This window comes from Triturus cristatus, chromosome 11 (assembly GCF_964204655.1).
Source record: "Triturus cristatus chromosome 11, aTriCri1.1, whole genome shotgun sequence".
In the NCBI taxonomy this organism is placed as follows: domain Eukaryota; kingdom Metazoa; phylum Chordata; class Amphibia; order Caudata; family Salamandridae; genus Triturus; species Triturus cristatus.
The window spans coordinates 409,662,838-409,677,564 of record NC_140594.1 but is presented as its reverse complement, the minus strand read 5'-3'; the positions used below and the strand labels follow the sequence as shown (position 1 = coordinate 409,677,564).

The window sequence follows — 14,727 nt, the reverse complement described above, 5'->3', positions numbered from 1 at the left end:
CTTTCGAGACCCACGGCATACTGAAGCTGCAACCTAAGGAGCCTCCGGTGCGCCCCCACCTGCTTGCCTTCGGTGACGGTTTTCTCCCCCCTGCACCAATCCCAGATAGCCGGGTGAATACCCCCCCCCCCCCACTCCCTTCCCCCAATTTTGCGCAAATGTCTGGCACTAACAGAAGTGCATTTCTTTCTCTTCTTTTCCCCGTATCTGATCCGAGTCCCTGAGGGAACCAGATCCATAAGGCCGCCAAGGAGGGAAAGGAACCGATCCCCCTGAAGACGACGTCACCGGCCAACGTATTATTTTGTGTAATTTTGCGAGCCATTCCCCGAAGACTAAATAAACTAAGAGTTTACCGCATACCATATTGTCACGTGTTTCCTGCCCAGTGCGACAGCGCAGCACTGCGAACTAATCGATCCGTCCTAGTAGGCCATTGGTGTTCCAAGAGAATACCGTAAGGTTAGGGTCAACCATGGTGGGATAGGAAAGGTGTTTGCAGGACCTGCCAAGGACCAAAAACATCTATATAAAATGAGGTAAGCATAATCAAAAGAGTTCACTAAGGAGCTTAGAAGCACTTGCTGTAGAAAGCCCTGAAAAGTAATGACATGGTTAAAACTACAAACTCAGCCCCTAGGGGCCAACATAAGTCCCCCCCAACTCCCTCCACACCACTTCCCGTAAAACATTTGTCCCCCCCAACTCCCTCCACCCTACACTTCTTCCCATGAAACATGTCGCCCTTAAACAAAATATACCAATAGCGTAAAAAACAGGGGAGGAAATTTGTGGTAAGTAGGTGCCTAGTAAACAGGAGATTGTTCCTGACAGCATGCAGAAGAAAAAGGGGAAAGCAATGAATGTCTGGGCCAAATCAGCGTGAATTATATCAGACCCAGGTAGAAAACAGCAAAGAACAGCTCCGAAGATAGAGTACTGGACATTTGTCCACCCCAGCCGCCAGCCTTGGTCAAGATCAAGCCATACAGGAGCCCTCGGTGTGACTGCAGATGACCGCACTGTGGTTGGTCTTTATGCCAAAAGGATCCCAGTGTCTTTGATCAAGGACGTGAGAGGGAGCTCAAAACATCGCCGAAGGACCGAAAAATCAATGGGGTATCAGTTTCGTCCTGTGCCGGTGACACAGGGGCCCTGTTTTCAGCTGGCGCTGGGCCCGGCGAGGTGGCAACCTCCTACTGCTTGGCCCTCGACTTTCTGGAGCAGAAACTACCCCCCTCCGCTCCGTCTCCAAGGAAATATTCGAGAGCGTCCGCCCAGTTCTCCGCTTTGGTTTACATCAGGTGCAGGTCACTGTAATAGTCGCTGTTCTGTAGCCCACTCACAGATCTGCTCTGGAGTATCAAAAAAAGGGTGGTAGACTGAAATATCTGCTTCAGATGCGCTGGGATAAGAAAAATATAGTGGAGGTTAAGGGCGCAAAGCTTCTGCTTCATCTCCTCAAAGGAACAGTGACACTGCTGCACTGCCTTGGTGTAGTCCGGGAAAATGAGGACTCCAGAGTTCAAATGCTGGAGCTCCGGTTGGGCGTGGGCTTCACAAAGGATAGTGTCTCTCGGTAGTTAAGCAGGTGCAGTATCTCAGGCTGCTTTTAATATGTTTTTAAATGGTTTGTTGGAGTTGAAATGTTATATGCAATCTCTCCGAACTTTCCCTACTGTTTCTTAGACTGGCGTGGAAATGGTAAATTTATCCTCTTCAAAGTCAAACACTTTCCTCATTGTTATTTAGAGTGAAGTTGGAGTAATAAATCTAACCCCTCCAAAGTCCAACACTTTCTCTACTGTTGCTTGTATTGGCGTGGAAGTAGTAAATCTAACCCCTCTGCAATTCAACACTTTCCATACAGTTGGTTAGACTGGAGTGGGAATAGTAAATCTAATCCCTCCGGAGGCTGACAGTTTTCCTACTGTTATGTAGATTGGAATGTGAATAGTAAAGTTAATCCTTCCGCAGTCTAACCCTTCCCATACTGTGGCCTAGACTGAAGTGTGATTAGTAAATGTAACTATTCTACAGTTCAACACCTTCCCTACTGTTGATTGCACTGAAGTGGAAACAGTAAATCTAACATTATATTTTATTTGTAGAGCATTTATTTTGTAGTTATCTTATGATGACGTTTTCATTCGAAGATGGCACGCCCTCGATCTACAAGCATAAGAGATTCTTGTCTATGTTTGCACCTTTTGCATGGTTATTTGTACTGTACATGTCATCTGATTTTTATGGGTCCGGCAGGGGTTATTATTACTCCTCACGATATGCACAATGCAAAATACCATTGATGCTTTGTGTTTTATATTTAGAGTTGCTGTTAACAAACTCAAAATTCCTGCAGACAATACCAGTCTTCAAACTTTAGACGTAGACACGAACTGGAGAATGAGGGATCTAATGATATAAATAATACTAATATAGAATATATTCTGAAAAATATGGGCATAATTTATGATAAGTCTCCACCGTGTATGTTCAAACCTAAATCCATATTCCTTCCCCAAATTCCCCATGACACATTTCATTAGGTGACTAATTGTAAGTTGAAGAAATTGAGACAGAAAGATCACAATCAGCTTTATAATCTCACATGACCACAAAAGAAAGCTATTGAATCACATGCTCATGATGAACACATTGTGATCCGCCCTGCTGATAAGAGTGGGAACGTTATGATTCTAGACAGAGAAATGTATGTTAGAGAGGGCCAAAGCAAATTAAGTGATACTGATAGGTACATAGACATCACCAGAGAGAAATATAATCGGACTATTGTGAGATTTGGGACATGTTGGAAAACTGGAGAGACAGAGGTTACTTGAACCAGAAGAGTATGAGTATTTAAGAATAAATTATCCTTTACTGCCTATCTTAAATTTACTGCCCTAAGTACATAAGATCTGAATGATCCTCCAGGTACACCAGTAGTCTCATCCAAAGAGAGTACTTTCGCACACACCTCAAAATATGTAGACCATTTTCTCAGGGATTGTGTGTAGTACATCCTTCCATCATACATGAAGGACATAAAATATTTCTTGACTAAAATAAAGAACATTGAATGAGAGGATGGTTTTATTATGACTCATGATCTATGTTCATATACACCAATAGAAGTGAAACAAAGAGATAGGCGAGTTTCTGTTCTTTATTTTTCATAAAGTACAATGGTAACTCCAGGAGGGAACTGCCAGCCAGCTCTGCAATGATCACCGAGTCGCTCACCAACATTCCAAATGGAATCTCTCCACAACATCACTTTATGTGGATAGAGACCTAGAACGAGTTAATATACAACAATAGGTCATCAGGAGGGCATTGAAGCATGTAAGCACTTTCTGGAGGACCAGACCAATGCACTATTTTGCACATAATGATATGCTTAAATAACGCCAAGCTAACAATATTTTCTTATTTGATGACACTTTCTACCATCAACTTTAAGGGACTGCGATAAACACCTATTTAGCCCCCAGTTACGCAAATCTCTTCTTGGGCGGGTGGGAGGAACAGGTGTCCATTGCTTTTGACACTGCTGCAGAAGTGGAACAAGCAGTGTTATAGCACAGATTTATTGATGACCTGCTTATCATTTGGAATGGTACAGAAGAGTTAACCCTAGCATTTGTTGGCAAATTGAGGAACAATATCGTCGATCTGGATTTCCCATGCACCACAGGCAGGGAGAGGAATCCCTTTTTTGTTGTGATTGTAGAAACCAGGGATGGCAAATTGAAAACTAGTATTTTTAGAAAAGGGAATAGTTTACTGCATTCCTTTAGCAGCCACCCTGAAAATCTTATGTGGAGCATCTCCTGTGGAGATACTAGACAAAGCAGCATGGCTAGCTTCGCAGACAATTCCTTCCTAGTGAGGAATCTATTTGGTTGCCACGATAGGAGTAAATTCAAAACCTGATTGACATCCCATAGCTGGGAGTAGCGCGGCTCTGGGGGTAGCGAAAGACGGATACCCCGACGGAGGCGACAAACTAGTGGGTGCTCTCTGACAGGGGAACCATCGACCATAGCATGCCCCGCCGAGCTGGCGGACCGGAAAGTATGGATGGTTCTATAAGCCAAACCGTCTTCCGCCAGGGAGGCAAAAAAATTTAAGATGGAGGTCACATCCGCTGCCACAGGATTGATATTCCGTCGCAGACACCAACGACACCACCGTCTCCAGGTGGATCGGTAACGTTTGATGGTGCTGCCTGCCCAGGCCTTAGACATGAATTTCTCAGCCACTCCCGAAAGGCCTGGGACTGCCCGCCGTCCCCTGTAATCCGCCATGCCATGAGCATCCGGAAACCCTGCTCTATCAATGGGTGGGGACACCCGTCCGGACCGAGGAGAAGAGTCGGAAAAGGGGGGAGTGGAGAATCCCAAGAATGTTCCAGTAGCGGAAACCATACTTGAGACCTCCAGATTGGCGAAATGGCCACTACCTGCGCTCTCTGGCGCCGAACCTGGGCCGAGACCAGAGATATCATTGCGAACGGGGGAAAGGCATAGCCCGCTTCCCCCTGCCAGTTCTGCAGGAATGCGTCCGTCTGTTCCGCCAAGGGATCCGGTCTCCAGCTGAAAAATCTGGGAAGCTGGTGATCCAGGCGAGAGGCGAAGAGGTCCACTGAAAAAGGACCCAAGCGGCGCTGGAGGTCCGCAAACACTCCCGGATGCAACTGCCAGAGGCTTTGATCGTGAAAGTGACGCGTGTGGCAGTCCGTCACCTGCTTGTCCTGTCCGGGCAGGTACTCCGCTGTGACGGAGATCTGATGGTCCAGGCAGTATTGCCAAAAGTTTGCCGCAAGGTCCGATAGTGCTCTCGAGTGTGTGCCTCCCAGATGGTTGATATAGCGGACTGCAGATATATTGTCCATCTTGAGGAGGACGCATGATTGGATGGAATCTTTGGTCCCGCATTTGATCGCGAACGATCCTGCTAAAAGCTCCAGACAGTTGATGTGTAATTGTTGCCCCGAAGGAGACCACACACCCCCTGTGGTAAAGTCGCCACATCTCGCGCCCCAGCCTGATCTGCTCGTATCGGACTCGATAATGATATCTGGCGCGGATCCCGAGATGGCTCGACCATTCCATGCCTCCATGTTGGAGAGCACCCACTGTAGCTCTTCCCTGGTTTCTGGTGACAGGCACACCTTGTGAGAATAAGGGCGACCCCTGCGCAGGCGTGCTGCTTTGAGGCGCTGCATTGCTCTGTAATGGAGCGGGCCAGGAAAAATAGCCTAAATGGAGGCCGAAAGAAGGCCCACAATGCGAGCTGCTTGACGGAGGGAAATCTGAGTCTGAGCAAGAGCCCTCCAAATCTCGTGTCAAATTTTTGTCATCTTGCGAGAGGGAAGGCTGAGGATGTACTCCACTGAGTCTATCAAAAACCCCAGAAAAACTACTCTTCGAGATGGATTCAGGGTAGACTTGGTTTCGTTTATGACGAAACCGAGATTCTGAAGGAGATCTACCGTGGTCTGCAGGTGACAAGACAGAGTCCTGGGATCTTGCGCCATCAGCAGGATGTCATCTAGATAGACTATAAGTCTAATGCCGGATGCCCGTAAGCGTTCTATCGCTGGACGAACAACCTTGGTGAAACACCAAGGGGCGGAGGACAGGCCAAACAGAAGGGTGGGGAATTTGTACGTCCTGTTCCGCCAAAGAAACTGAAGAAACCGACGGTGGGGAGGAAAGATGGGGATCAACAGATAGGCGTCCTTGAGGTCAAGGCGAGCCATCCAGTCGCCAGGCCGAAGAATGTAGCGAAGTAGATAGATACCCTCCATCTTGAAGTGGCGGTACAACAGCCACTCTTTGAATTTGCGTAAGTTGATGACTGGTCGCTGACCCCCGTCCGCCTTGTCTACAAGAAAGAGGTTGCTGACGAAGCCTCTGGGATGTGGCAGGGTTTCTGCAATTGCTCCCTTATCTAGGAGGGATTGGACCTCCTGATCCATCAAAACGGCTTCTGCTTCGGAAAGACAGAGGGGACGTGGGGCGCGATCAGATAAGGTGACCCGAGAAACTCTATGTGAAAACCCCTTACAGTCTGTAGGACCCAAGCATCCCCCGTGATGGAAGTCCACATTTGGAAAAAATGCTCCAGACGGCCCCCCACTCTTAGAAGGGAAGAAGGGAGAACACTCACCGGAAGAATTGGAGTTGCCTCCTCCTCCTCTGCCACCTCTGTTCTTGCCTCGCCGTCCACGGGTGGGGTAAAAGTTTGCAAAGCGGGCCTGGTCCTGATACTGTCCTTGATTGGAGCCTTGTCCTCTGTTCTGACAGGGACAGCCGAACGAGCGGCCCCTACCTCGTCCGGCCCCTTGGAAAACCTGAGGGCGAAACACCTTCCTGATAGAAGATTGCGCCCTGCCGAGGGAGGTGAAGGTGTTGACGAACCTCCCGAGTTCTTTGTTAAAGGGTTTTCTAAAGAGGCCACCCTGCACAACTGGGCACGCTTCGGAGTCCACCAGGTCCCAAAGTTTGGGGTCAACCTTAATGAGGAGAGACCTGCGGCGTTCAGTGGAGATCCCACAGTTGGCGTTTCCAAGAAACACCACTACACATTGGGCCCAGGAAGAGATATTCGGGACCCCGTGGCTTTGGCTTCTGCTGCCACATCTAAGATTTTAGTAATGGGGCCCAAGGCGTCCAGCATCTTATCTTGACAGGCCCTCCAGGACCTATCAATGCCCTTCTTGGGATCTTTAGCAAATTTTTGGAGAAAGGTAGCCATTCTACGGTCAATAGAGTGGCGGCTACCTTCCCCTCCAAGGAAGGGCGAGGGCACTCTGCCCTAAGGCAATTACGGGTCGCAGGTTCCAGCGGGCGGCGGATCCGACTGGCCAATGTATTGGGCGACCTTGTCCGAGGGGCCCAGTCGGAGGACCACGGGTGGAGGATATTGTCCGGGTCCTACATGTCTGCACAAAGGTTTTGCTCGTCAGGTAACTGTCAGCGATGTGGACAATCAGCGGCTGACTTTATTCATCTCGCCTAGGAATGTGATATGGTGGCACAATTTTGGAGGCAAGTGGTACAACGAATACGGGACATGTCTTGGTCGGACTTGCAATGTACACCACTGGTATGTCTATTGTGTTACGTTCCTCATGTGAAAGGGGTAATGGGGAAATTCATACGTATTGCGTTTTTAATGGCCAAACGTCGCGTAGCTATTAAATGGGGAGGAGTACAGGCACCAAGAATTGATCATTGGCTTAAAGATCTGATATACTGTAAAGAAAATATGGAACTATATGCAGAAGAACTCCCGACTTCATCTAAGCCAAGAGACATTTGGGAGTCCCTGCGCCAAGTTTTGCAACAACAGGCCGTAGCTGACTTACACACTGAAGCAGATTAGGTATTACACAGGAATATTCTGCCGGTTCTGATGTATAATAGTGCCCCTGATAAGATATGTATTGCTTGTGTCCCCCGGTGCTAATCAATCGTAAGTTAATGCTATACTGGTACTGTTTCTCCATGGGAGCGTTCAGCTGTCCAGGTGTACAACAAAGACTGAGATCTGATATATACTGCTTTTGTCCCCGGGTGTTGATCAACCCCATGTTGTTTATATGTTGATAGCTTTTCTACATTAGCTGCCATGCGTGGTAGCAATATTGCCTAACCATGTTTGAAAATCAAACAAAAAGGTTTTGCTTGTCAGAGATATGAGAAGGACACCAAGTACGGGACGGTTCGGTAGAGTTGCCCGCGTACCCTAGGTCCGCGCCCCCTTGGTCCCCATCGCCGGAGGTAGAGGGAAGCACTGGAGGAGTGGTACAAGCAAGGAAAGCCTGTTTAAGGGGACTGAAAGCATCAGGGTACACCCCCGCGTCTCTGGAAGTTGTTGGTCCGCGGCAGGATCGGCGGGAGAAGAGACATTCGCCGAAGCTTGGGAGGCCCTGACCAACTTATTGCCGGCCTGGTAAATTTTTCGGACCAGCCTTTCCTCTAATGGAGTCATGGCCTACTCCACTGCCTTGTGGATAGACGCATCCACTGCGTCATAAAAGTCGTCGTCCCATGGGAGGGCCGCAAGAGGGTCTTCTACCCATTGATCGTCCTGATAGATGTTATCTTGATAAGCCTCCATGGCTGAGGTAAGTAGGAGGCAGGTAAGATGACTGGTAAGTGTAGCCACGAGGTGATGTGCCTCAAATTAAAGAGGGCTGGGTGTCAGCCGAAGATGTGGGCGGGCAGTGCTCGCGAGGATCAGGTCAGAGCCCGGGACCCCCAACAGCCCTGGTGCCAAAGAAATTGTAGGGCAGCCTGCCCACACGGGTCCCTGCAGACACTGTCTGCCCTTTTGACCCTGCGTTAAGGCAGAGCGTTATTGGCCTAATTATGCACAGACCCCCTCAGTCTTAAACAACTGTTTTCCACTGCCTAATGACAGTTACAGACCCGTTAACGGGCGTTCAAACAGGGGGTGTTTAAAGAATCAAGAGATATAATGCCTAATGGCACTGTACCGACCCGGGTCAGGGGCGTAAGGGTAGGCGCACAGACCAGGCTTCCACAGAAATGTTGCTTGGGTTCCAATGCGCTTTGGAATGTGCAGAATCCCAGGCGCGCTCGCCGCGTCAAACGCACAGACGGGCGCCCTCTGGCGGTGATTCGCAGTCACCGCAAGCCGGCACCAAGAATACGGCCGTTAGGGAGCTCAGCCGCTCCCATGGCCGGTTGCGAGTCGCGGAGTAGCGGTGGCTCGCAAGCTGAAAAGCAACCTGTAGGCAAAAGGCAGTTACAGACCCGTAAACGGGTCCCAAAACAATTCAGGGCCACGCGCGTCACTCAACAAATGATGGCGCGCGTGCCCTTTACCAATGCGCCGTGAGGGAAACGGCTGAACAGACACCAGGCAAAAGACAGATTAGCAAGTGTGTCAACACTACATTAAACCGTAGAAATAAGCGTTGAGGCTCAAATACACAACAAGAGCAAATACTACAATAAGCAGAGCATATTACAGGAAAAACCGAAAAGCATTACTTATCTCGGCTGCAAGCAGCGAAGAAAGAGGAAGCATGGACAGAGCCAGAGGACTATCAGCACCATGGGGATCCCTGATTGGTGCAGATGAAGGGACACTATCTGTGGACACTCTATTGTCATATTTGTTTCTTTCCTATGGTTCATGGGAATGTTGTTTTTTTATCTGACTTTAAAATGGCTGCTGTTCAATAAAGTGAAGAAAGGATCGCATAATCCTCGCCTCCGGTCCTGACATAGAATTTACTCTAATATTATATTCTAGAGCAGATTCCCAAACATGTGCGTGGGGGTAACAGAACTCAGGTCCTCCTGAAGAAAGAATCCAGATATATTATTGACTTGGAAACTCTAAAGCAGTTTGGGGTGGACTAGAAAAGAGGAATCTAGGGTAAATTTAGAAGAAAACTGATTATGTACTTTGTTTTACTGCCACACATTGTTTTGTTGCCTTGTTTTGAAAAACAAAATTAACATGTACAATTGTTTCATTTCAAGGAGAAAAGAAAGGGGTCTTGCTTGGATGAAGAGTTGTTGGCGATGGCTGATCCCCTGCCTTTTTCTTAATGTCATCTGGGTGTCTGACAGTGCACCATAGGTAAGATCTTTTATTTATATGTTCTTATATCAGTGGGGTTAACACATTTGGGCTCCATTGATCGCCCCTAGGGCCTTATCTCTGTAGAGTTTGTATGTTGTGTACATACCCTGCACTGCAGGGTCATCAACATTGTGTGTGTATTATACGCCTACTGGGCTTGATGTTTATCAGTGATTTTGATTTCACAGTCTGTTTCCTTTCTATTTTGAATAATTATGTGTTAAATTCGGCAGTATGAATTATGAACAATCTGTTCTCTTGAACTCTCAGTCAAATGTCCATCTGTATCCTATTATAGATTAATACCCTGGGGAAACAGAGTATTTCTGTGGAGTGTTCCAGGTTCTTGGCCCTTTAAAATTGTGTTTGTGGACCAATGGATTCCCACGTTTGGTCTCTTAAACATTTAACAGAATGGTTTCACACTGCACAGGTCTTTAACTTATGCAGGTCAGGCAATTGGGTGTGCTAATATCTATGCTATGTACTGTGTGAAAAACTATTGTTGCATTATGTTTTATTCATACATCATTTATTTTGTAGTCATCTTGTGTCGAGCTTGCAACTGATGTGCCCAATCTCAAACTCCAGTTCCCCGGGAGTGAATAATTTGCCTCTCCCCTCCTTAAGGATACAATCTCCTCAATGTTATATTACATTACACTAGAGGAAGACTACTATCGCCAAAAAGTGAAGAGACCCCGCAGGACACGATGTATAGTATCCTGTGTCTCAAACGAGTCGTCTTAGTGCCCTCCAATGGATGATATCTAGATAAAGAGATAAAAGAAAAGACAGGACTTTATGCACATAAGGAGGTCTGAGATGCAAGAAATAACTGAGTAGCGGTAATACTTGAACACTAGGTTGTGTACCATCCCATACCTTACCTTAGGCACCCAGCACGGATTTCGTCAGAATAGCCAGGCGTAAATACAGGTCTCTTCACAAATGAAAAGTCAAATGATGAATGTCTGATGAACCACAGCGCAGACAAAAAGCCAAAAAAACCCACAAATGTGGAATGGTTTCTTCCTGAATGACTGCACACTGGTGCTTAGAAGTGTTGTTCCAAAATAAATGTAAAACAAACGAAGAAGTTGAGAATACTGAGTCGCATTGTTTTGAAAAGGAGGTTGGAGGAAAGCTTACTTATCTCCGGAGGTTCAAAAGTCTATGAACTGGAAATAAACGTTCCAAGAGCAGTTTCCGTAGCAGGGAAAACCTTCTTTGTCAGGGTACTTCTTTGTCAGGGTACGACGTAATCCTCACACCAAACAGGAGCGATTCTCTGTTCCGGGCGAGATTCTATTGATAAAGTTTCACAGAGGGGGGTCAGGAGAAACAAACAAAAAGGAGCCGACATGGGAGGCACTCGGGGCGTGGAAGATTCGTAGAACGCTGTCAGGCAGACATTGATTCACACAGAGATAACGCCACTGAGCTGGAATAATTGTGGGCGTGTAACAGCAGAGCGTTCACTGACGGTCTAAATGAAAACAGGTGTGATGATACGAACCTCCACACTCCGGGAGTACGTAGTAGCGGAAAATGACGGGGGCAAGGACCGTGGAAGTTCCAAACGAAGTTCCGTTTCCAAGGCAAAAGAGAATTCTTTCCGGTGATCAAAATGACAAGGGAAAGCACAGCAGCTGAAACGGGCAGGTTCCGACGAAGAAGCCAAGCAGTGCGTGAAGGTTCGTGGATCCCTTAAGAACCTCCCAATCACCTGACCTCCCACTGCAGCATGGGACAGCACACAACCATGGCCCTGGCTAAGCATTCTGGTACTTGTAGGCGCTACACACTACACAGTTTGTTTGAGTGCTGACATCTTGTGATTACATTTTCATTCCAAGAAGGCACCCCCTCGATCTACAAGTACAAGAGCCTCTTGTCTATTTTTACACCTTTTTTTATCTTCACACTTTTCATAGTATTATTAATAGCACTGTACATGTCATTTGATTATTGTGGGTCAGGTAGGGGTTTATATTACTTTTTATGATATGCAGTATTCAAAATACCATTAATGCTTTATGTTTTTACATTTGTATTATGTTGATTTTCAGGTTTTTTTGTGCTGAAATGTGCCTATACATATAAGTTATTTTTCTATGGTTGTACTCTGTTTCACATTACTGTTTACTGAGGACTGTCACGTCAAGGTTACTATGGGAGAAACACGTTTTTTCGTTTGTTTAAGCGATTATCCACAAAAATAAATCCTTTTTTGTGCTGAACCTTTGCTTGACAAAGCAAGCGTCTTTTTTCTTTGGTTTTTGGGACATTAAAATTCACCCCTTGTCTCCTCCAGTGGTGGGCACAGGACAATGCAATGGGAGCCAAAGTGTTTATGGGGGAAAAAAAAAAATATATATATATATATATATGTGTGTGTGTGTGTGTGTGTGTGTGTGTGTGTGTGTGTGTGTGCAGGGATGTAGAGTTCCTATAGCCCAATGCCCGGGACATACTATTTGGGGTAAAGGACAATACGTTTTCATGTGTATTTTGTCTTTGGGACAATTAGGCCCAACCACTTTGGCTGCCACTTTACAGTACCACATTATGGATCAGGGAAAGACACTGCCTGCAGTTAAGGTAATATTTGTGTCCATGCGTTAATGCTGTTCATACTTGTATTTGTGGTTCATTAATACAAAGACTTTATTATTAGGATGAGCGCTCTAAGTAAATCTTGTAAGCTCAGGCTGCACTACTGACAGTGGTTCCAGTATAAAAATGGGTACACACGTTTTCAATGTTTAACAATATGAGGCTATGTATAATGCTCCCAGTATGCTCTCTGATTAGATGCAACTATTTGCAGAAGCTTAAAAGCAAGATTGATGATTGTTTGCTTTCAAAATAAAATGTTCACAAAAAAATGCAAAAACATTTAGCTAAACTACTGTAACATTTTTGGTACCATTTCTTTGCAGCATCATTTAGCTCATTGTGTTGATGTATGATAGTATTTCCCCAAAATATAATATGGAAAGTCAGTGTAACCAGTTTTAATAGGATTATGGGAAACATAAAAATAAACAGGCGTTGGTAAAGCCAGTAGGTCTGAAATTGTTGGTCAGCCTTTTTGTTTTATCAATGTGTGACTTGTTTTGGCATAGTTTTTGTAAAACCTTATTGGTGTGGGAGCTGCCAGGTCCTCACCATTATAACAAACATTGGCAAAAGCAAAAGGTTTTTGGGCTCAAAAAGCTCACATTGCCACAGTAGTTCTGGGCACTGAACAAAACTACTGTGTGTCGATATGCTCCTTGTGAAAGAACAGAATGCTGCCACTCACAGTGAAGCTGGCCGATTGAGAGAGAGAGACAGAATTTTAATAAACATAAAAGGTCATGGTTAACTCTAGACCTAATTAGGGGCCCAATTATTAAATACAATCTCAAACATGCACCCATGACCTTGCATTAAGTGCAGGTATACAGCTTTTGTGCAAGTTAGTAGGTTCGCACAAACTCAAAAGGGCATTTCAACCCTGGAGATGTTGCTTAGCATTACGTTCAGCCCCAGTATGTAGATCTGCAGAAACATGACCACGTAAGGTCATTGCTAATATTAAAACCCTACTATGGAAGGAGACCTGGCATAATCAGAGAGGCTATTTCAGAGCTCCTGTATAATGAGATTGATGCCATAATTTGTAGCCGCATCACATGGCACAAAAGGGAAAAGTGGATTTTGTTACGGGACAAGTAGATTTATGAAGCAACCTGCCCCACGGGCAAGTAGATATTTTATTACATTCCACACCCCTGTGTGTGTGTATGTATGTATGTATGTATCTGTATGTGTGAATATATATAAATATATATATATAAATATTCAATTAAGAAACCAAAGGTTAAAGTATCGGTATAGGTAGGAGATTTTCTCAGTGTGAACATTAACATTTTGAACTAAGAACACCACAGAAATTCATCAGTGATAGTTAGCAGCTTTAACTATAACTTGCGCCCCCACATTGCACTGCGTATGACCTTGCATATGACATCACTCATGACATTCTTTGACACAGTTTATGACATCACTGATGACATCACTGATGACATCTCAAATGACATACGTGATTACATCACTGATGACATCATCCAATGATTGTGCTAGTTCGTGTTAAAGTTCACATAATGACGGGTAGCTATCATATTACTTTTATACCTAATTTTGTATGGCTTGGATTTAGCTATTGCGTGTAAGTGTTTACAAAATATATGTGCTCCTAATGCGCCATAGCTATGTAGAGGTATTGAACACATTATGAATGTTTTTATTCAACACAAACTCTGTGTGCAGGTGACAGTTGACTTGTATTAATTATGCTGCAGACAAGTTTTTGGTTTCCATAGAAAAAGTTTCTTACAGGAGAACTATTCTACATAGTAGATACTAACTTTTGTAAGTTGCCTTGAGTTATTAGAGAGAATCTTGGCAGTATGATAATTTATATTTAACATAGAAAACTGTCTGTACCAAGAACTAATATATACATGTGTGCTAGTTTTGCTAGAATAGATGAGCTATCTGTAAAGTTTTCACCACAGTGTGAAGGCTGCAGCTAATATGTTCTTTAGCACTTTCCGATAGTGGTTATTTTTAGCAAATAGTTTTTTTCTTTTTACAACTGTTGCATAGAGTGTACGCTATTCTTAGTAGGTGTATTTAATACTCTGTTGCGCATTTCTCCGAGAGTTTCACTGTCTGCAAACAGTGTGATACGGAGCAAACTCTCTCCATAGACAAAAAAAAGTGTTTACAGTACCTACTTTTCAGCTCATGTCAAGGTAGGTTCGGTGAATGTTAGGGGTTTATACAAATAAAAGATGTCCATAGTAGGGCATTTGTTTTTGAACAGGCATTCACTGATTTGGCTTCCTGACAAAAATAATTTTCTTAACTTTTTATGGCGATAATCCCTTTCTCAATATTTTTGCCACAGTATTTTTGATATTCCCATTATAAGTATGGGAACACATTATTTTAATAAAATCTATTTTTGACATGATATTTGTGTCTCAATATTTTTGCTCACAATATTTTGTCAGACAATTGCCAGGCATTGCTATA

At 45.0% G+C, this 14,727-nt stretch overlaps 1 protein-coding gene across 1 annotated transcript in view; it reads right to left on the bottom strand.

Annotated features, from left to right (window-relative positions):
* Positions 1 to 10,631, bottom strand: part of LOC146784326 (poly(ADP-ribose) glycohydrolase-like) — an 868,511-nt gene extending 857,880 nt beyond the window's left edge. Inside the window, exon 1 of the mRNA XM_085636068.1 lies at positions 10,527 to 10,631. The gene's annotated coding sequence lies outside the window, so the exon portion shown is untranslated. The remainder of the gene's footprint in view (positions 1 to 10,526) is intronic.
* Between the last annotated feature and the right edge of the window lie 4,096 nt (positions 10,632 to 14,727).